Source organism: Triticum urartu, chromosome 4A (genome assembly GCF_056163025.1).
Source record: "Triticum urartu cultivar PI428250 chromosome 4A, HENAU_Tu73, whole genome shotgun sequence".
NCBI classification, from domain to species: Eukaryota; Viridiplantae; Streptophyta; class Magnoliopsida; order Poales; family Poaceae; genus Triticum; species Triticum urartu.
The window spans coordinates 16012714-16035099 of record NC_141876.1 but is presented as its reverse complement, the minus strand read 5'-3'; positions in this window follow the sequence as shown (position 1 = coordinate 16035099).

Sequence of the window (22386 nt, the reverse complement as noted above, 5' to 3'; positions counted from 1 at the left end):
CAGCCGGTTCAGATAGCCGAATGGATATCTTGGGCGTTCAGAGCACGAGTCGTCAGATCAGCGTTCCACTTGCCTTTGCCAAAAGCAGAAAATTCTTCCTTGGCAGAATGTTTGGATAAAGCGACAGGATTGCTTGGCTCAGTATGGCCAGTGCCAGTAATGACAACCTCATCATCCTTGGTACCGCCGGTTTGCACTGGAGCTGTTGGCTTGTCAGTAGGTTTTGCTGGACCGGTGGAGCTTTCAATCCGGATGGAACCTGTGGGCTGATGGATAGGACCTGAGGTATCAGTAGGTCTCTCTTCAGCAATAAGATCATCATCTGGCTGCGGTGGATCGTTGGGAATATCCTCAGGAATAGCTGCTTCAGCATTGGGTGTCTTGTCTGCTTCAAGAGCGACATCTTCATCGGCCACTTTGTCCAGGCGGGCTTTCTTGCTTGTCCTAGGTTTGGCCCTGAGAAGAATAATAAAATCAAATACATCATATGTTCTAAGGCGATGTACTGCAAACATCACAATAAGTATAGCTTACCCAAGCACCGTTTTAAGCGGTGGGAGCTGAGTAGCCGAGGACTCGCCAGAAGATGAGTGGGAAGTAACCTGGTAATCGGAGTCAGACGGATTAAGAGGTTGACGAAAGCAGCCCGCTTTAGGACAAGCACTGACAAGCAAATTAGAGACCTCTGAATGGCGTTTCCGAACCGGACTATTCGGTAAACCGGCGGAGGTAACTACCTGGCCGCTGTGCCGGGTTGTGCGACGAGCTTCATGTTGTTGGGTCTTCATAAGAAATTTAGGATCCAAATAAGCAAGAGGATGAGAAAATTTAACTTTCCGGTTTTCCTGGCGGATTTTTTGTGAAGGCAAAGTTTCTGAATCGGAAGAGAGAATAATTACCTCTGCAACATCCGCGTGGCTGGCTTCGGCATCATCCTGACAAATATCATCATCAATAAGACGTATGAAAAATAAACCAAGTGAGTCAAGCTCTACCTCAAAGTCCGGACTATCTACATCATCATCAGCGGCCGGATTAGAAGATGCAGTGGTTCTTTTCTTGTGGGTAGTCTTCTTCACAGCTTTAGTCTTTTGCCGGGTTGCTCTTTTCGGTTTGTCTGGTTTTTCTGGTTTCTCCTGCGGCAGTTTTTTGCTCCAAAACGGATCATTGCCCTGATTATGCAGATACTGATATTAAAAACAATGACCAAACATATCAATAACAGAATCAGAAAATAGAAAAATCAAAGTCTTACAGCTGGCGGTTTGTTGGTGGCACAGAAGGGAAGCAGGCCGGTTCTAGAGCAGGCGTGTTCCGGTTCATTCAGTATCCTATGCACAGCTTCTGTGATTTCTTCATCGGAGAGCTGGAGTTTTGAATGTCGTAGTGGGTCATCAACACTGTCAGTATACTCGCACATCAAACCGGAGCGCTGACTAAGGGGCAGTATGCTCCATGATATCCAACAGCGAGCGAGATCAACCCCTATTAAACCGTTGGCCATAAAGGCTCTGAGCTTTGACAGCTGGGGAGCATATTTTCTTCTCTCCTGGGCATTCAATCTTTGAGGAAAAGGGTGTGTATTGCTGAGCCGCTCCGGACGAAAGCCAGGCAAGGGATTCTCACCAGCAGGGGAGGTGTCTTTGCAGTAGAACCATGTCTGATTCCACTCCTTGGGGTGACTGTGCAGCTTGGCGTGAGAGTATGTGACCTCTTTCCTTTTCTGAATCGCCATGCCACCCAACTCCGTATTAGAGCCATCAGTAAACTCAGTACGGTGGTTTAGATGGAAAAGGTCTCTGAACAATTCCATTGTGGGCACCTCTTGAAAGAACACCTCACAGAGCAAGTGGCACATATTTGTAACAGAGTTGGGGCCAGTGTCTTGCGGATGGAGTTGGAAATCGGCTAAAACATCCCGGTAAAATTTAGAACCGGGCGGCTTAAAGCCCCGGGCTAAGTGATCTACGAAAACAACAACCTCTCCTTCTCGAGGTGTGGGAGGGCATTCTTTGCCAGGAGCCCTCCAATGGATGGTATCTTTGCTGCCTAAAGCGCCAATCAGGACTAAATCGTCCAGTTGATCCTCTGTGACGCGAGAAGGAACCTAATTGCACTCATATACTTGCTTGGCCATGATGGAATCTACAAGGTAGAAGATCCCGGTTCAAAAATGCATTTGATCAAGGTACGTTGGTATGGGCACTGTTAAACCGGAGACAGAACTATCTGAACCGGAGTTTCATGAAGCAACCAACATCTGGCGGTTCAACAAGGGGACTAATGGCATATACCGGTTTGGAAAATTTTCTATAAGGTTAAACCGCCTGATCTAAGCATTGAAAAGTTGAGATTGCGGATGGACAAATACGCACAAACAGGTTTAACAAGATTTCTTTACAGCATTGGATCTGAAGCAAGTTCAGAGAAGAGATAAAAACTTAGAGGTTCAAAGGAGCAGTACCGAACCAATGAGCAAAACGTTCATATAGACCCATGGTTTGAGATGCATAAGTAAAGGCGAAGATCAAACAACTATCCTTGCACAGAATAAAGATTTGCGGATTCATCTAAAGATCTATTGTATGAGCAAGAGGCAGACGATGAACACTGAAGAATGGCGAAACCCTAGTCCAGATATGCGGGGGAAAAGATAGAAGATTTACCGGAGCTGAGGAAGATGCGGAAGGTTGCCGCTATGTTCTGGTGCGCTCAGGTTGATGCAGCGGCCAAGGATGAGGCAGAGGTCGACGGCGGCGGCGGAGCTCCGAGGCTAGCGACGCGAGGAAGATGACGAAGGCACGGAAGGAGAAAAGAAATGACCCTTCGGTCCTATTTATAAGGCGAAAGAACATGAGTCAGGCGCGGCAATCAAGGGGCCACAAAACGGAGCTGTCGCCTCGATTTCCGTTGATCTATTAAACAAAGAAGCATAATGGATAGCTTCGTTATGACAGGTGACGTCACTCCGGTTTACAGAAATCAGAGAAGATGACATCATGGCGGTTTACCAATTTATAAGACGATGTTGAAGATGAAGCTTTTATTAAAGGATTGACATGAACCCGTTCAAATCAATCTGGGGCCTAATGTTGGGGATATTACTACTGGGCGTAAACCGGCCTATTTGGGCCGGGTTAACTTCGTCAGTAGTTAAGTAAGTTAAATCCCAAGAAGACAGAGGAGGGCTCAAGGCCTGCAGTCGTAAACCGGCGTTAGTAGTTAACCTGTATTGTAAGTTAGGAATAAGAAGAGACCAAACCGGACACATCTATGAGCCGGTATTGGGACTCCGTAAGCCGACGAGAGTCACCCGTGTATATAAGGGGAAGACCCGGCGGCGGTTCAAAGGACAGACAACAACTCAAGACATAGGCGAAGCTTGTTTGCTCCCTAGTCATCAAAACCCCATCAATTCCATCACAACTAGAGGTAGGATTTTACCTTCATCGAAGGGGCCAAACTAGTATAAACTCTCTTGCGTCCTTGTGTCCGCTTTAACCCCTTCAAGCTAACCCGTCGCGATGGCTCCACGACTAAGTCCTTTCTCTAGGACATCTGTCGTGACAAAACCACGATAGAAGCTATGCATTGTTTATGTAAAAAAGCTGCGATCAAAGTAGAACGATACAAATAGTGCAATAAGCAAAAGATGGGACTATTTAACATGTCCTTTCCAGGGGTGAGCTGCGGAATGGTATTTGAAACAGGTATACTGCTCGTTATAGAGACCACCTTAGAGTTCCATAGTGCGGCGTAGCTTTCTGCTTCCCTGGTTGTATCGTTTGTGCGGAAATTGTACTGCCGGACAAGCCTTCCGAAGAATGGAGTCCTGAAAATAAGAGAAAATTAAGAAATCGGCAGCCCCTAGTGCGGTTTAAGCTGCGTTTCGGGCGTGCCGTGATGGTGCCCCTCCCCCTGTGCCCATGGTATTTCCAGAGCGTAGTTATGTACGCGCAACACTGGTTTCGCAAGTTCGCGAGGGCTGGGGTTGGGGCCGCATTGCTACGCTTGCTCGGAACGTGCCAGGCGATCTTGTTGTAGGTTACTCCGGGCACGCTTGACGGTGTCTAGACATTTAATGGCCGGACTGGAGAATTGCCTTGAGAGGCTGCTTTGTACTTCCGCTGCGATAGCCTCCATATGCTCCTCCATTTGGAGAGAGCGCTCGGTGTTTCCATTAACCGTGATGACTCCTCGAGGGCCTGGCATCTTGAGCTTGAGGTATGCGTAGTGCAGCACCGCATTGAACTTAGCAAATGCGGTTCACCCGAGCAGTGCGTGATAGCCACTGCGCAAACGGGACTATGTCGAAGATTAACTCCTCGCTTCGGAAAATATCCAGAGATCCGAAGACCACTTCAAATGTAACTGAGCCTGTACAGTTGGCCTCTACACCTGGTATGACGCCTTTAAAGGTTGTTTTAGTGGGTTTAATCCTCGAGGGATCGATGCCCATTTTCCGCACTGTGTCCTGGTAAAGTAGGTTCAGGCTGCTGCCGCCGTCCATAAGGACTCTAGTCAGGTGAAATCCTTCAATAATTGGGTCTAGAACCAATGTGGCGAATCCGCCATGACGGATGCTAGTGGGGTGGTCCCTTTGATCAAAAGTGATCGGGCAGGAAGACCATGGGTTGAACTTTGGGGCGACTGGCTCCATCGCGTATACGTCCCTTAGCGCACGCTTCCGCTCCCTCTTGGGGACGTGGGTTGCGTATATCATGTTCACCGTCCGCACTTGTGGGGGAAAACCTTTCTGTCCACTGTTGTTCGGCGGCCGGGGCTCCTCCTCGGCATCTCTATGCAGCCCTTGTCTCTGCTTTCGGCATTTAACTTACCTGCCTGCTTGAACACCCAACAATCCATGTTGGTGTGATTGGCTGGTTTTTCGGGGGTGCCATGTATCTGGCATGAGCGGTCGAGTATTCGGTCCAAACTGGACGAGCCCGAAGTATTTCTTTTGAATGGATTTTTCCGCTGACCGGGTTTAGAGCCTCTGAATCCGGCATTAACTGTCGTATCCTCAGCATTGTCGCCGTTAATGCGGCGCTTTTGCTTGTTGCGATGCGACCTGCCACTGCTATCCTTGGTATCCGAATTACCAGGGCTCTTGGTCATGTTATTGCTGCGAGCTAGCCAGCTGTCTTCTCCCGCGCAGAAGCGGGTCATAAGTGTCGTGAGGGCTGCCATAGATTTTGGCTTTTCCTGTCCTAGGTGCCGTGCAAGCCACTCGTCGCGGATGTTATGCTTGAAGGCTGCTAGGGCCTCTGTGTCCGGACAGTCGATGATTTGATTTTTCTTGGTTAGGAACCATGTCCAGAATTGTCTGGTCGATTCCTCTGCCTGCTGAATTATGTGGCTTAGGTCATCGGCGTCTGGTGGTCGCACATAAGTGCCCTGGAAATTGTCGAGGAATGCGGCTTCCAGGTCCTCCCAACAACCAATTGATTCTGCTGGCAAGCTGTTAAGCCAATGCCGAGCTGGTCCATTAAGCTTGAGTGGGAGGTATTTGATGGCGTGTAGGTCATCGCCGCGAGCCATGTGGATATGAAGGAGATAGTCCTCGATCCATACTGCAGGATCTGTTGTGCCATCGTATGATTCGATGTTCATGGGTTTGAAACCCTCGGGGATTTGATGATCCATTACTTCATCTGTGAAGCATAGTGGGTGTGCGGCGCCTCTGTATTGGGCTATATCACGACGCAGCTCAAACGAGCTTTGTCTACTGTGTTTGGCCCGGCCGGATTTACTGTATCCGGAGTGACGATTACCGTCTCGTACCGTGGGGCGCCCACACGATCCGTAGATCGATCTTGTTTGCCTTGCCTTGTCCTCTAATATATCTCGCAGGTCTGGCGTGTTTTCCCGTGCCTTGGTATTTTTTGAGCGGCGCCAGGGTGCGGCTTGAGTGGAGGGCCGAGAGGCCTCTCTGTCGCGGCCACGGGGTGGCCGGTCGGCCGCATCATGCGCTGGTGATGTAGGTTTAGGTGCTTCCTCCTCTAATTGGGGTAGCAACCTGTGCTTTGGGTAGCTCTTGGAGGGGCGTTTGAGTTCATACTCTTCGGCCGCAAGGACTTCAGTCCATCTGTCGGCTAGCAAATCTTGATCAGCTCTAAGATGTTGTTATTTTTTCTTGAGGCTGCTCGCCGTGGCCATAAGCCTGCGTTTGAAATGCTCTTGTTCGACGGGATCCTCCGGCACGACAAATTCGTCGTCGTCGAGGCTTGCCTCGTCTTCGGAGGGAGGCATATAATTATCGTCCTCGACCTCTCTGTCTGCCGCTCTCTCATGAGGGCTGGCTTCTCTATCCTCCTATGTTGAATCTTGCTGGAGGCGGTTGACTTCGGCACTGTCCGGGGTGTTATTATCTCCCGTGCCGGAATCACCGTTTTTGCTTTGGCGGGATTTAGAGCGGCGCCGCTGACGCCGGCGCTTAGGCTGCTTCTTGGAGGGGTCATCCTCCGATGTTACATCGCCATTGCCTTGTTTTGGGGTGTCCACCATGTATATATCATACGACGAGGTGGCTTTCCAGTGCCCTGTGGGCAATGGTTCTTGATCGTCTCCTGCATCAGCGTCCATACCGTCGATGTCTTCGGAGGCGAAGTCGAGCATGTCGGTTAAATCATCGACAGTGGCTACGAAGTGGGTGGTGGGTGGGCTTTGAATTTCTTCATTATCCGCATCCCAACCTTGCTGACCATAGTCCGGCCAGGGCTCTCCTGATAAAGAGAGAGAGACTTTAGTGAATTCAAAATATCGCCGAAGGGCGAGTGCTGAAAGATGTCTGCGGCGGTGAACTCCATGATTGGCGCCCAATCGGGTTCGATCGGTAGGGGTGCGGAGGGCTCGGAGTCAGGAGAGGAGTCCGGCTCCTTGTAGTCGCGGGCATCGCAGAGACTAGGGCTGGTGTTTGGCTCGATCGCCGTAGAGATTGCAGCCCACGAGGCAGTGTCTAACCACCCATCCTTGATTGGTGTGATCGGCTCCGAGCTAGGGGTCGGAGTGGATACAGGTGCGGCCTCCAGGGCACTGTTCAGCGGCAGAGCTAGATCATGCCCATCGTGACAGTGCGGCGCGTTCGGCTGTGGCTCGAATCCGTCGAAGATCAAGTCTCCGTGGATGTCGGCCGTGTAGTTCAAACTTCCAAATCTGACCTGATGGCCAGGGACGTAGCTTTCAATCTGCTCCAGATGACCAAGCGAATTGGCCCGCAGTGCAAAGCCGCCGAATACGAAGATCTGTCCGGGGAGAAAGGTCTCACCCTGGATCGCATCGTTGTTGATGATCGGAGAAGCCATCGGGCCTAAAAGTGACAACATAGAGGAACTCTCAATAAAGCACCAATCTCGGTGTCAAAACTGGAGGATCTCGGGTAGGGGGTCCCGAACTGTGCGTCTAGGCCGGATGGTAATAGGAGGCAGGGGACACGATGTTTTACCCAGGTTCGGGCGCTCTTGATGGAGGTAAAACCCTACGTCCTGCTTGATTAATATTGACGATATGGGTAGTACAAGAGTAGATCTACCACAAGATCAAGGAGGCTAAACCCTAGAAGCTAGCCTATGGTATGATTGTTGTTCGTCCTATGGACTAAAACCCTCCGGTTTATATAGACACCGGAGAGGGATAGGGTTACACAAACTTGGTTACAATGGTAGGAGATCTACATATCCGTATCGCCAAGCTTGCCTTCCACGCCAAGGAAAGTCCCTTCCGGACACGGGACGAAGTCTTCAATCTTGTATCTTCATAGTCCAGGAGTCCGGCCGAAGGTATAGTCCAGCTATCCGGACACCACCTAATCCAGGACTCCCTCAATAACCTTGTAAATTGTGGTGGATTGGTATGACTTGGCGCCACCTCATCAGTTTTGCCTATGTGTCATGTCCATGTGTCAATTTTTGCCCTAGGTTGTGAAGCAACCTATATTTCTGTCATTCCGAAAATTCCCAAAAAAATATCATAAATTCTTTGGGTCATATATTCTTCAAATATGTAAAAATCCTTCCTTGCCTAGTTCAAAAATAATTCAAAAATATTCATTTTCCTATTCTGTTCACAACATCACTTTATGAAGGAAGTGCTATTTATATATTCTTGATTGCCCTCGGAATTCTTGGGCACTCTTTCTTATCCAAATCATTGTTGCATGACAAAATTCAGCTCCATTTGCCTAGCAAATCTTCCTCGGCAAATTTCCAAAGTTTTTGTCCACCTAGAAGCATTGTGAAGGAAGTACCTTTTTTATATATCCAAATGACATGAAATTTATACAGTTCCTTCATATGCCCAAATTATCACCCTCCTCCAAATTGCAGCTCAGTCAAATCATCTATGTGAGCCCAGGTTCAATTTATATTTTATGGCCAGATTGGTACATTGCAAAGCAAGTGTTATCTAGACCCCTCCTATTACCCTCAAACTCTTTGGGCACTCTTCCATACCCAAATCATTGCCACATGACAATATTCAGCTCCATTTTACTAGTAAATATTTCTCAGGAAATTTCCAAAGTTTCTACCTCGAGAGAAGCTTTGTGAAGTAAGTACTAGCTAGGCTTACCCAAATGATCTGAAAATCTACCAAGGCATGACCATCCCTATGTAACTTACCTACCCCAAATTTGAGCTCATTTCATTCATCCAATTTCTCTCACTAGTTTTCTCAAGTTTCTGTCCATAGAGGAGCATTGTGAAGGAAGTACCACTTTGGCATGTCCAAATGGTATCAATTTTCTACGGTGCTTTCCAATGCCCAAATAACCATCCTCCACCAAATTTCAGCTCAATCCATTCATTATTTTGAGCCCAGATTCAACATTTATATTTTTGTCCAGTGTGGTACTTTGCAAAGCAAGTACCACCTAGGATCCTCCTTTTAATCTGAAAATTTGCGAAGACATTCTTCTTAGTAGATGATCATCCTCAGCCAAAACTCACGCCCATTGGCCATGTGCATTTCCCGTACTGCCAATCAAACACCTGGCTGCTAATTCATCTTTGAGCATAGCTCGGTCTCCTCGTGAGATTCTTCTGTTGTAGTTTTCTTCCTAGCACCTACCTGGGGAGTTCCCAACCCACTAGACATGCCTAGGCCTCCCAGAACGCATGTCAATGCCAAGGTCACGCGGTGACCACGCACCAGGCATGCGAGTTCACGCTCTTTGGAGTTGGAGCCCTGGGCCACATCCAAACCTCGACGTATCGCCACCAAACCATGTATTTATGATTAAATAGATACTTATGTAACTATAAATGATTTTTGTAAAAAAATAAAGAGCAAACAATAAGGTAGATGCAGTTCAAAATTGACCCGCTTCTTATTGAATCGGCAGAAATTTGTCTTTTTCACAAGTGGTGGATCAAAACTTTTGACACCAAACCATTTTGTCAATTATGCATTAAATATGGCCTAATATTTTATAAAAATGATTTGGTCCAATTTTGTAACAAATATATGGTAGCTCCTTCACAAAAAAACTCATTTTGGGCATTCAAAAAGTGGAAAATGAATTTTCCATGCAAAGAAAATGAAAACTCCCTTAGGCAACATTATTTGGAATTCCAAGATGCACCCTTGTGCACAATATGAGATCATTTGAACAAACTATGCCATTAATGTGGCCATAAGTTTGATCATTTGGCTTGAAAGCCCTGAATCTTCACGCATGATAGCTCATTTCTGAGAACACTTTTTTTAAAATAATTGATGTATTACAAGTTTGTTATTTTTCCTAGAAAATTGGTCACATATAATGACACAATGCGAAGGTTTTCCAATTTTTGATTTTTTTTGAATTTTTTATGCCCGTTTTGAATTTCGATCAAAACGGCGGGTTTGACCGATCCTAGCTAGTGGTTAAATCTTGGAAAGCTTTTGATGTTTCTCTGATTAAATAGATACTTATGTATCTAGAAATGATTTTTTGAAAAAATAAAGAGCAAACTATGAGGCAGCTATAGTTCAAATTTGACCCGCTTCCTACTGAATCGGCGGGAATTTGTCTTTTTCACCAGAGGTGGATCAAGGCTTTTGACACCCAACCATTTGGTCAAGTGAATCAAATATGACCTAGTATTTTAGAAAAATGATTTGGTCCAATTTTGCAACAAATATATGGTAGGTCCTTCACAAAAAGAACTCAATTCAGGCACTCGGAAAATGGAAAATGAATTTTCCGTGCAAATAAAATAAAAAGTCCCTTAGGCAACATTGTTTGGAATTCCAATATGCACCCTTGTGCACAATATGAGATCATTTGAAAAAACTATGCCATGAATGTGGCCATAAGATTGATCATTTGGCTTGAAAGCCATGAATCTTCATGCATGATAGCTCATTTCTGAGAACACTTTTTTAAAATAATTGCTGTATTACAAGTTTGTTATATTTCCTGGAAACTTGGTCACATATAATGACACAATGCGAAGGTTTTCCAATTTTTTGATTTTTTTGAATTGTTTATGCTCGTTTCGAACTTTGATCAAAACGGCGGGTTTGACCATTCCTAGCTAGTGGTTGAATCTTGGAAAACTTTTGATGTTTCTCTGATTAAATAGATACTTATGTATCTGGAAATGATTTTTTGCAAAAATAAAGAGCAAACTATGAGGCAGCTGCAGTTCAAATTTGACCCGCTTCCTAGTGAATCGGCGGGAATCAACCATTTGGTCAATTGTGAATCAAATATGGCCTAGTATTTTAGAAAAATAATTTGGTCCAATTTTGCAACAAATATATGGTAGGTCCTTCACAAAAAGAACTCAATTCGGGCACTCGGAAAATGGAAAATGAATTTTCCATGCAAAGAAAATGAAAACTTCCTTAGGCAATATTGTTTGCCATTCCAATATGCACCCTTGTGCACAATATGAGATCATTTGAACAAACTATGACATGAATGTGGCCATAAGATTGATCATTTGGCTTGAAAGCCATGAATCTTCACGCATGATAGCTCATTTCCAAGAATACTTTTTTAAAATAATTACCGTATTACAAGTTTGTTATTTTTCCTGGAAACTTGGTCACATATAATGACACAATGCGAAGGTTTTCCAATTTTTTGATTTTTTATGCCCGTTTCGAATTTGGATCAAAACGGCGGGTTTGACCGTTCCTAGCTAGTGGTTGAATCTTGGAAAACTTTTGACGTTTCTCTGATTAAATAGATACTTATGTATCTAGAAATGATTTTTGAAAAAATAAAGAGCAAACTATGAGGCGGCTGCAGTTCAAATTTGACCCGCTTCCTACTAAATCGGCGGGAATTTGTCTTTTTCACCAGAGGTGGATCAAGGCTTTTGACACCCAACCATTTGGTTAATTGTGAATCAAATATGCCCTAGTATTTTAGAAAAATGATTTGGTCCAATTTTGCAACAAATATATGGTAGGCCCTTCACAAAAAGAACTCAAATCGGGCACTCGAAAAATGGAAAATTGATTACGACCATTTTAGATGGTCATAACGTCATCAAAGCCTGCAGTTCGTTTTGATTGGTCTACGGGCATGTCATGCGGATCAAGCATGAGAGACCATCGGATACTGCCAGATCCAACGGCCCACACCCCTCACCCTCTCCCCACCCACACCCAGCCGGAAGCAGCTTCCTTCACCTACACCACATGCCGTTAAGGACACTGACATGTGGGCCTAATTCCTTGCGGGCCCACCTGTCAGTGGACGAATGCCACCACTCACCCACCGCACACCACTCCTCCCCCTCTCCCCCGCACACCACTCCTCCCCCACGACTCGAATCCCAAACCCTAACCCCTCTCCCCTCTCCCCCCATTGGACTGCCGCCGCCACCGCCCCCTACGGCGGCCGATCCTGCCGCGACCTCCCCTCCCCTCCCACCTCAAGCCGCTCCTCCTCGCCTTCATGGACGACCACTTGCTCCCGCCGTTCGAGCCCGCGCGCCTGCTCCTCCTTGCCTTCCCGTTCTGCGACCACCTCATCGCCATCGCTGCCTCCGCGTTCTCAGCGCCGCTCTCCGACCACTGACAAGATGGAGTCGTACCTCTCCATCTCTCCCATGGCGCCAGATCGAGCCAACGAGGTCAGTCCACGGCCAGATCTGCCACGGCCACAGAGGGCCTTCCGGATCCGCGCCGTCGTCGAGCTTGATCCGCGCCCTCCCGGGCACACCATGGCCGACGTCCTCAAGGTAACTATTGGGGATATCACTACTGGGCGTAAACCGGCCTATTGGGCCGGGTTAACTTCGTCAGTAGTTAAGTATGGTAAAGCCCAAGAAGGCAGATGAGGGCTCAAGGCCCATAGTCGGTTCAAGGCCTGTAGCCATAAACCGGCGTTGATATTTAACTTGTATTGTAAGTTAGGAATAAGTAGAGACCAAACCGGACACATCTATGAGCCGGTGTTGAGACTCTGTGAACCGACGGGCGTCACCCATGTATATAAGGGGATGACCTGGCGGCGGTTCAAGGACAACAGACAACAACTCGAGACTTAGGCGAAGCTTGTTTGCTCCCTAGTCATCGAAACCCCATCAATTCCATCACAACTAGATGTAGGCTTTTACCTTCATCGAAGGGGCCGAACTAGTATAAACTCTCTTGCGTCCCTGTGTCCGCTTTAACCCCTTCAAGCTAACCCGGCACGATGGCTCCACGACTAAGTCCTTTCTCTAGGACATCTGTCGTGACAAAACCACGACAGTTGGCGCCCACCGTGGGGCTATCGCACGATGGTTTCAAGTTCTTGGAGGGCCGCTTTGAAGGACTCGAGGGCTACGCTGTGGGCCGGATGACTAAGAGTCGTCGCGGCAAGCTCTACATCGATGATGCAGGCTGGGGCCCCGAGGCCGGCTCAGTTGATTACGGGTACCGGGTCCCCTTTGGTGGCATACACGTTTTCATCGGCAAGATCGGCGAACCGGGCCCTGAGCCGGACATCTGCACCGACCTCGTCGAAACGGCTCAGCGTGCACGGTCCGCCCGGGTTAAACCGGCCGTGAAGCATGCCTTCGTGGGAGTCATCCATGGAGGAAGTTACGAAGATGGATCGGAATCTCGCGGTGAGACCGTCGTTTATTCCGGCGACGAGTCATCAACCGGAGAAACCGAATCTCTATATCAGCTACAAGATGGCCGGATTGGGGGCTGTTCTGATGGCGATAGTATTCTGGACCCCTCTGATCTACGCAACCGAGTTGGAATATTCATGCTGGCACACAAGCAGCGCTTCATTCTTCGACCGCTGCGCCAATAACCTCCGGTTCAGTAGCGGCGACAGCTGCCGGGGCAGGAAGCTCTGCACGCCCGCCGGCTCAAGTTCTATCAGATCTATTTGATGCATTGGTTGTGCTTATGGTAGAAGCTAATCCAGCGGATCAGGAAGTCCACAACGCGGAGATTGCAAAGGTGAAGGAACAGATCACCCAGGCCAAGGCAGACCTGGCAGCTGAGAATGCCAGGATGACCACAGAGCGGGCCGCTTTAGACGCACAAGCCTACAGGCTCATGTTGGACCAGAACGCTTCGCATGAAGTCATGAAGAGGAAGTACCGATCCTATTTGCCTTCGGTTTTCGAGGCCAGAGACCTTTTCAACACCCCAGGTGCAGGAACCAGTAATCTGCTGGAGGGAAACCAGCCGGAAGCTCCGGGGACCGGTGCACCGGTTCAGCCCCGTCTGATGAATCTGCCTCGTCAAAACACTGTTATACCTCAGGCTGTTTCAACACGTCCGGGTCACTACTCCAACCCAATGGACAATCTCGTTGCCTCTGCTGCACGGCTGGAGGCCATTCCAATTGAAGGTGACTCGCCGCAGGCGGTAGAGACACGACGGGTCAAAGAGCTTCTTAGGACAGCTTTGGTCCAACAGGAAGCATACTCGTACAGCCGCGACCGGATCCCCTCGACCCCTCGTCCAAGCCGGAGCTATAGCAGGCGTATGGATGAACCAGCAGTATCAAGTAATGAACGACGTGGAGCACCCCGCGGCAACAACCCGGCGGGTGGTGCTGATAACGCTCAGGAAGTGGTGGACCGGGCCCGAGCACGCAGGGAGGCCGAGTTAGCCGCATAGTATCAGGCTCGGCAGCTTACGCCGGTTCGTCCAACTATTTCGGTCGAACCTGGTGTTACTTCTAGCTCTTTGGGGGTGCCTTGCCTTATCCCCGCTTTACACAATGTGTGCCTGCCCAAGGATTTCAAGGGCCCGCGCAAGGTACCAAATTACACGGCGGATCAACCCCCAGAGACATGGGTGGAGAGCTATGAGATGGCCATGGAGATGCTTGATGTGGATGATGCGGCATGCGCGAAGTACTTCACCATGATGCTTGAAGGAACGGCCCGCACTTGGTTAAAAAGCTTACCGGCCAACTCTATCAGTTCATGGGCCCAATTACGAGCCCGGTTTATCAGTAATTTCAAGGATACATGTAAGCAGCCTATGTCGATAGTGGACTTAGCTGCCTGTGTCCAGGAGGAAGGAGAATCGACGACTCATTGGGTGCGCCGGGTCTCACAAGTGTTGCATTCATCAGACTGCATCAACGCTGACACCGCAATCTTAACCCTAGAAGGCAACTGCCGGTTTGGGCCCCTAAAGCTAAAGTTGGGATGGATGAAGCGCCATTGCACTGACATGGGGACCCTCATGGCTGCTTTGGTAAAGTATGCTGATTCTGATAGTACCAAGGATCCCGAATCTAATGATGACAAGGCAGGGAAGGGAAAGAGGAACAGCAACTCCAAAGGTCAGCAGCATCACTTGGCAGGCAATGGTGGCGGAGGCAAGCGTAAAGTGGATGGTAACATGGACTTTGTGGCTAATACCAGCGCGCAGGACAAGGGCCAGCGACGCAAGGGTAAACCGCCAAATCGCAGTGGGGCACCCAACCCTAACCCGGACCACCTAAATTATCTACTGAGCCAGCCCTGTCCAAGACATGGGACGAAGGAGGTGCCAGCAAACCACCTCTGGAAGGATTGCTTCATTATGCAGGAATTCAAGAATTCTAATTCTTTCCGATATGATCACGGCTCAGGCGGTGGCTCAGGATCCGGGCCGGGTTACGGTGGAGGAAATTCCGGTTCAGGATTTAATGGTAATCCAGGCGGACATAATAATCAAAACAATCAGAACAACCAGGGTGGTTACAACCAGCAGCAGCAACAGTCAGGTTACCAGAGCAACCCAAAGAAGTTGAATAGTGGGCAGTACCATGTCTTCACCACTAGCTTGGACAAGCGAGACCGGAAGGTTCAGAGGCGGGCAGTCAACTCTGTTGAACCGGTCGTGCCCCGTTATCTACGCTGGTCTGAACAGCCAATCATATGGAGCAGAGAGGATCACCCTCCCCAGGTTGATAATCCGGGTTAGTTGGCTCTGGTGGCGGCGCCTCAGGTGGGAGGTTACAAGTTCACCAAAGTGCTCATGGATGGAGGGAGCAGCATTAATATCTTGTACTATGAGACCTTCCGTCGTATGGGACTAACAGATAAAAATCTCAAACTGTCTAATACAGTGTTCCACGGTGTGGTACCTGGCAAGTCAGCATATCTTGTTGGTAAGATAGCTCTGGAAGTGGCCTTTGGAGATGATCATGATTCCAGGTCAGAAACATTGACATTTGAAGTGGTGAAAATCCAAAGTCCATATCACGCCCTGTTTGGGCGACCGGCCTACGCCAAGTTTATGGCACGACCCTGTTATGTGTATTTGCAGCTCAAAATGCCGGCTCACAAGGGGACAATAACGGTTCACGGAAGCCGTAAAATCGCTTTGGAGTGCGAGGAAGCACTAGTAGAAAAAGGGTCAAACGTGAAGCACATTAGTGCCGGTTTGTATTTGAGCCGGCACTAATGTATAGTGCCGGTTCCAATGGCTAGCCGGGCCGCTTTCATTAGTATCGGTTCATGGCGAACCTTTAGCACCGGTTCGTGCCACAAACCGATACTAATGAGAGTGGTCGCAGGATGTTGTCAGACTGGGGCCCCTCCAGCCCCTTTAGTACTGGTTCTTGGCACGAACCGGTACTAAAGGTCGTCCTACATAAACCCTTCATCCACCCGAGCTCGCTCTGTTCTTCCCCTTTCCCCTCTCCTCTCTATGTTCTTCCCCTCTTCCTCTCGAGCTCATCACACATTTTGCCCAAAATTTGTCAAGATTTGAAGGCCCCCATCCATTCAAATGATCACAAAGGTTAGCAACTTTGTCCTTTCATCTCTCATTGCTAGATTAGCTCTTGCAATGCTTTATATAGTGATTAATTTGTGAGTTTAGTAATTTGGGAGGATATATATATGTGCTAGTATTTGATTTATATGCAATTTGAGGTCAAAAATAACACTTAGTTTGCATATGTAGGTGTGGTTTACTTAGTGCCTTCTAAATCTCCGTCGTAACCACCGTCGATCGCCCGCACCGTCCCGTCGCCGGCACCACCTTGTGGTGAGCCTCTTGTTCATGAAATTTTATATAAAAATTGATGTTTGTATGATTTGGATATATAGTTACTCATATAATTATCTTACCCGTACGTTGTTTGTTATACATATAGTGCCATGGTTTTGATATCCGTCCCCGTCGGCCCTCGTCCTTGTTATGATTCAGATGTGGTATATATATATTCTCTTTTAAAACTAGTTGCATTTCGTGTTTATGACAAATTATGCCCATCAAGTTGACATAGAATTTTTTTCTAGGAGGTATGTGAACCGGAAATTCCAACCGACCCTATTGTCGAGAGGTTAAATTTAGTTGAAAGAGAAAACGAGTACTTGAAAGAAAAATTGAAAAGAATTGAGGGGGAGAAGATGGAATTGGAGTTGCATGTCGTCGATGATCACAAGATCAAGATGGAGAAAAATGCGCTTGAAGATTAGAAAGATTAGAAAATATGCCATCGATAGTGAGGCTTGGTATCATTATGCTATTGGATCCATTGTTACATTAGTTGCGATCTTGATCGCATTTGTTGTTGCATTTAAATGCTTTAGCTAGAGAGTTATTTGTTTGTTGCATTTAAGTGTTGTATGAACTTTATGTATGAACTTGTATTAATTTGGTCTATTCGGTGTTGTGTAATGAAGATGAGCCGGCAATGGATGTACGATGACCGATGCTCTCCCCAGTTCGTTGAGGGCGTGCATACTTTTCTGCTTGCGGCTGAGGCAAACAAGCGGGCAGATGGTTTTATGCCTTGTCCATGTGCTCACTTTAAGAATGGTCACAATTACTCTACGTCAAGAACCATTCACGTCCACCTGTTTAAGTCCGGTTTCATGCCCCATTATAATGTTTGGACCAAGCACGGAGAAAGAGGGGTTATGATGGAAGACAATGAAGAAGAAGAGGACGACGACAGCTATCCTGGCCATGGGTTCCCTGAATACGATGATACAACAATGGGGGAAGAAGCTGAGCCGGTAATGCGGGAAGAAGCTGAGCCGGCAATGCGGGAAGAAGCTGAAGAAGAGGCATCAGATGAGCCCGTTGATGATCTAGGTCGGGCCATTGCCGATGCAAAGAGAAACTGCGCAAGTGATTTGGAGAAGAAGAAGTTGCAGCGCATGTTAGAGGATCACAAAAAATTGTTGTACCCGAATTGCGTAGGTGACAAGAAAAAGCTGGGCACCACACTGGAATTGCTGTTATGGAAGACAGAGAATGGTGTATCTGACAAGGGATTTGGAAAGTTGCTGGTAATGATAAAGGATATGCTTCCAAAGGACAACGAATTTCCCGAGAGTACGTACGAAGCAAAGAAGGCTGTCTGCCCTCTAGGGTTAGAGGTGCAGAAGATACATGCATGCCCTAATGATTGCATCCTCTACCGCGGTGAGTACGAGGATTTGAACGCTTGCCCGGTATGTGGTGCATTGCGCTATAAGATCAGCCGTGATGACCCTAGTGATGTCGAGGGCGAGCGCCCCAGGAAGAAGATTCCTGCCAAGGTGATGTGGTATGCTCCTATAATACCACGGTTGAAACGTTTGTTCCAAAACAAAGAGCATGCCAAGGCGTTGCGATGGCACAAAGAAGACCGTAAGAAAGATGGAAAGTTGAGAGTACCCGCTGACGGGTCGCAGTGGAGAAAAATTGAAAGAAAGTACAGGAAGGAGTTTGCAGATGACGCAAGGAGCATATGGTTTGTTCTAAGCGCAGATGGCATTAATCCTTTTAGGGAGCAGAGCAGCAACCATAGCACCTGGCCTGTGACTCTATGTTTGTATAACCTTCCTCCTTGGTTGTGCATGAAGCGGAAGTTCATTATGATGCCAATGCTCGTCCAAGGCCATAAGCAACCCGGCAACGACATTGATGTGTACCTAAGGCCATTAGTTGAAGAACTCTTACGACTGTGGAATGGAACAGGTGTACGTGCGTGGGATGAGCACATGGGGGAAGAATTTGACCTAAAGGCGTTGCTGTTCGTGACCATCAATGATTGGCCTGCTCTCAGTAACCTTTCAGGACAGACAAACAAGGGATACTGCGCATGCACGCACTGTTTGGACGATACCGACAGTATATATTTGGCTAATTGTAAGAAGAATGTGTACCTGGGACATCGTCGATTTCTTCCGAGCAAGCATCCTGTAAGAAAGAAAGGCAAGCATTTCAAAGGTGAGGCAGATCACCGGATGAAGCCTCGCCACCGTACTGGTGCTGATGTACATGATATGGTCAAGGATTTGAAGGTGGTCTTTGGAAAGGGTCCTGGTGGACAACCTGTTCCGAATGACGCTGACGGACGCGCACCCATGTGGAAGAAGAGATCTATATTTTGGGACCTGCCCTATTGGAAAGACCTAGAGGTCCGCTCCGCAATCGACGTGATGCACGTGACGAAGAATCTTTGTGTGACCCTGCTTGGCTTCTTGGGCGTGTATGGGAAGACAAAAGATACACCTGAGGCACGAGAGGACCAGCAACGTATGCACGGAAAAGACGGCATACATCAGGGTCATGCAAGCTACGCTCTTACCAAAGAAGAGAAGGAAATCTTCTTTGAATGCCTGCTCAGTATTAAGGTACCGTCTGGCTTCTCGTCGAATATAAAGGGAATAATAAACATGGCAGAGAAAAAGTTCAAGAACCTAAAGTCTCATGACTACCATGTGATTATGACGCAACTGCTTCCGGTTGCATTGAGGGGACTTCTACCGGAAAACGTTCGATTAGCCATTGTGAAGCTATGTGCATTTCTCAATGCAATCTCTTAGAAGGTAATCGATCCAGAAATCATACCAAGGTTAGAGAATGATTTGGTGCAATGTCTTGTTAGTTTCGAGTTGGTGTTCCCACCATCCTTCTTCAACATCATGACGCACGTCCTAGTTCACCTATGCGAAGAGATTAACGTTTTGGGTCCTGTATTTCTACACAATATGTTCCCCTTTGATAGGTTCATGGGAGTCTTAAAGAAATATGTTCATAAACGTGCTAGGCCAGAAGGAAGCATCTCCAAGGGCCGTCAAAATGAGGAGGTCATTGAGTTTTGTATTGACTTTATTCCTGACCTTAAGCCGATTGGTGTTCCTGAATCGCGGCATAAGGGCAGACTGGATGGAAAAGGCACGCTAGGAGGGGAACAAATAATATGTATGGACGGACATTCTCTCACTGAAGCACACTACACAGTTCTACAGAATTCCGCCTTGGTGGCTCCGTATATGGATGAACACAAGAATTTGCTACGCTCCAAACACCCGAAGCGGTCTGATGACTAGATTACACGTGAACAAACCAGGAGTTTCGCCAGCTGGTTGCAGACACGTACCATGCATGACACCTCTATTGAAGATGACCTGTACTTGCTGTCCCAGTTACCATCTTCGAATATAATGACTTTCAAAGGGTACGAGATAAATGGTAATACATTTTACACGATCGCCCAAGATAAGAAGAGCACCAACCAAAACAGTGGTGTCCGCTTTGATGCAGAAACCAAGAGGGGAAAGGAAACATATTATGGTTATATACAGGACATATGGGAACTTGACTATCGACGTGGTTTGAAGGTCCCTTTGTTTCAGTGCAAATGGGTCAATATGACACGAGGCGGGGTAACGGAAGACCCACAGTACGGAATGACAACAGTGGATATCAACAATCTTGCGTATGCAGACGAACCATTCGTCCTAGCCAATGATGTGGCACAGGTTTTCTATGTGAAGGACATGTCTACCAAGCCAAGAAAAAGAAAAGATAAGGAAGCGAATGCATCGTACAATGAGCCAAAGCGGCACATAGTTCTTTCTGGGAAGAGAAACATCGTGGGAGTGGATGACAAGACAGACAAGTCAGAAGATTATGAAAAGTTTGATGAAATTGCTCCATTCACAGTGAATATTGACCCGAGCATCCCGTTAAATGATGAAGATTTTCCATGGTTACGGCGCAAAGGGACACACGCGAAGAAAAAGTTTCACACCCAAAGATCTGGGATGTGATCGTCTTCACTATCATCACTTTCTTCTATGTTTCACACCCAGAAGGGAATCTCTGTAATAGTTAGGGTAGTTAATTATGTGTTTTGGCATTTGAAACGCGAAGAAATTTTATGTGCAAACAAATTCTTTCATGCCTTTACTGATTTTTAAAGTTAAGTTATTCACAAACTAGAGATTCACACTAATTTCAAATAATTCAAAATTTAAACTATTCAAATTTGAAAACTACGGGCAGTAACAGAAAGTTTGTAATTTTTTGTACCTAAAGCAAAAATATTCACAAAGAAACTCTAAATACACAAAAAAACAACTCAAAAATAAATAAAGCAAAAAAAACCCGCCTACTAGGCCAGAGCGGCCTGCATACGACTAGAAACCCAACCTGTTGTTGGGCCAGGATGCAGGCCCGCAAAGGCCCAGTAGGCCAATAGGGCAGCACAGAACATGTAGGCCTAGTAGGCCTGCTTTGGAGAGGAGCTCGAGAGAGCTACCGCACGGGGGTTTATAAACCAGTGCGGTCGCCCCTCGGCTAGCGAGGTGGGACTAAACTTGCGCACCGCACCTGCGCCAGTGCACCCCCTTTAGTACCGGTTCGTGGCACCAACCGGTACTAAAGGGGGCCTTTAGTACCGGTTGGACCCACCAACCGGTACTAAAGGGGGTGCGGTTCCCGCCGCTTGGCCTGGCCAAAATAGGCCTTTAGTACCGGTTGGTGGCTCCAACCGGTACTAAAGGTGCCTTCTATATATACAACACTTACGAAAATTTCATTCTCCCTCTGTTTCTTCCTCTGTTTCCCCATTGAAGCACCGCCCGCGCGCCCCGATCGATCGACGCCGTCGCCGCCCCTGTCCCCGTCGCCGCCCCCGTCCCCGCCCCGGGCCCGTCCCCGTCACGCCGTCCCCGCGTCGCCGCCCCCGCGTCACGCCCCGGCCCGTCGCCGCCCCCGGCCGTCGCCTCGCCGTCGCCGTCGCCCCGCTGTGAGCTCTCCCCCTCTAACCCCTCTCCCTCGCCCCTGGCGGCCACCATGGGTGCCGCCCCTCCCCGAGCCGATACACACACACACAAACAAGCATGATGAACACACACACACGTACATATGTATGAATTAATGCATGTATATATTAGTATATACGTATTTTGTATGTTTAATTAGTTTAGATTTTTTTTAGATTATTATTTTTTCACTAGTATATATGTATGAATGCATGTTAGATGGATATAATTAGTGTTTAATTAGTATGGAAATTTTTTATATAATGTTGTTTTTCAGTTTTTTAATGGATGTATAAAAGTTGTGTTTTCTGTTTTTAGTGTTAGATGCTTAATTAGTATGAAATAGCATATAGAATTTTGACATATGCAATTTAGACGATGTATTCGAGATTATATCTATTATTCGAGACGATGTATTCCAGATTATATCTATTATTCGAGAAGATGTATTCGAGATTATATCTATTATTCGAGACGATGTAATTTGAATACTAAATTGTTTTATATTTCTTTTGGCATAGTTAAATAAAAGCTATGGCGGACAATACCAACAGAGAGGGAGAACAGACCATGTTCGATATAATACGCGGGCCAGATGATGATCAGAATGAAGAAGATTATGACGGCTCCGAATTTCTAAACAACACCGGGGAGGGTGATATGATATTCGATCGCGACGACCGAATTGATGAAGTCATGACCGGCGAGGTATATATATTTATATAAGCAGGCATCTGGTGATCATCACATGTTTTAAATGAGTTGAAGATATATTAACGAATCGATCTTTCTTCTTTCAGCCATCCAGATCGAGCAAATCTTCAGGCAACAGGACGAAACGAGGCTCGAACAAAAAGTTGAAGGAGGGTGTATAGTATAATATCGAGGCAATCAAACCTAATGGCGAACCATTAGCGCCTAAGAAGATTGCGGACAAGTTCGT